Genomic DNA, 1,669 nt, shown 5'->3' on the forward strand with positions numbered 1-1,669 from the left:
TTCATAGAAGTGGTCTTGATGCACCCTTGAGATGAATCTCTTCATCTCCCATGACTCGGAGGTGGAAGCTTTTGCCTTCCCTTTCCTCTTTCTAGAGGTTTCTCCGGCCTTAGATGCCATAAATGGTTATGGAAAAACAAAAAGCAATGCTTTTACCACACCAAACTTAGAAGGTTTGCTCGTCCTCGAGCAAAAGAAGAAAGAAGAGAGAAGAAGAAGAAATAGAGGAGATGGAGAAGGCTTTGTGGTTCGGCCAAGGGGGGAAGTAGTGTTTAGGTTGTGTAAAAATGAAGGAGTGAAGATGGGTTTATATAGGAGTGGAGAGGGGGTGTATGGTTCGACCATTATGGGTGGGTTTGGGAGGGAAAGTGGTTTGAATTTGAATGGTGGGGTAGGTGGGGTTTGATGAAGAATGGATGTGAGTGGTGAAGAGAATAGTGGGATTTGATAGGTGAGGGGTTTTTGGGAAAGAGGTGTTGAGGTGATTGGTGAATGGGTGAAGAAGAGAGAGTGGTGGGGTAGGTGGGGATACTGTGGGGTCCACAGATCCTGAGGTGTCAAGAAAAATTCATCCCTGCACCAAGTGGCGAGCAAAAATGCTTGTTTTTGCCAATTCTGGCGTTAAACGCCGGGCTGGTGCCCATTTCTGGCGTTTAACGCCAGCTTCTTGCCCCTTCCTGGCGTTTAACGCCAGTCTGGTGCCCCTTTCTGGCGTTAAACGCCCAGAATAGTGCCAGACTGGGCGTTAAACGCCCATTTGCTGCCCTTACTGGCGTTTAAACGCCAGCAAGTCTTCCTCCAGGGTGTGCTATTTTTCTTTCTATTTTTCATGCTGTTTTTACTTTTTCAATTGATTTTCTGACTTTCCATGATCATCAACCTGTAGAAAACATAAAATAACAAAGGAAATAGATAAATATAACATTGGGTTGCCTCCCAACAAGCGCTTCTTTAATGTCAATAGCTTGACAGTGGGCCCTTATGGAGCCTCACAGATACTCAGAGCAATGTTGGAACCTCCCAACACCAAATTTAGAGTTTTAATGTGGGGGTTCAACACCAAACTTAGAAGTTGGTTGTGGCCTCCCAATACCAAACTTAGAGTTTGACTGTGGGGGCTCTATTTGACTCTGTTTTGAGGGAAGCTCTTGATGCTTCCTCTCCATGGTTACAGAGGGAAATCCTTGAGCCTTAAACACAAGGGATTCTTCATTCACTTGAATGAATTCTCCTCTGTCAACATCAATCACAGCCTTTGCTGTGGCTAGGAAGGGTCTGCCAAGGATGATGGATTCATCCATGCACTTCCCAGTCTCTAGGACTATGAAATTAGCAGGGATGTAATGGTCTTCAATCTTTACCAGAATATCCTCTACAAGTCCATAAGCATGTGTTCTTGAATTGTCTGCCATCTCTAGTGAGATTCTTGCAGCTTGCACCTCAAAGATCCCTAGCTTCTCCATTACAGAGAGAGGCATGAGGTTTATGCTTGACCCTAGGTCACACAGAGCCTTCTTGAAGGTCATCATGCCTACTGTACAAGGTATTAAGAACTTTCCAGGGTCCTGTCTCTTTTGAGGTAATCTCTGCCTAGTCAAGTCATCCAGTTTATTGGTGAGCAAAGGGGGTTCATCCTCCCAAGTCTCATTACCAAATAACTTGTCATTTT

The 1,669-nt window shown here is 44.8% G+C and overlaps 1 pseudogene; it reads left to right on the plus strand.

Moving 5' to 3' along the window:
- The window catches only part of LOC107474192 (cysteine-rich receptor-like protein kinase 44), a 27,281-nt pseudogene that overhangs the window by 4,306 nt on the left and 21,306 nt on the right, over positions 1-1,669 (plus strand).

This window comes from Arachis duranensis, chromosome 2 (genome assembly GCF_000817695.3).
Source record: "Arachis duranensis cultivar V14167 chromosome 2, aradu.V14167.gnm2.J7QH, whole genome shotgun sequence".
Classification (NCBI taxonomy): Eukaryota; Viridiplantae; Streptophyta; class Magnoliopsida; order Fabales; family Fabaceae; genus Arachis; species Arachis duranensis.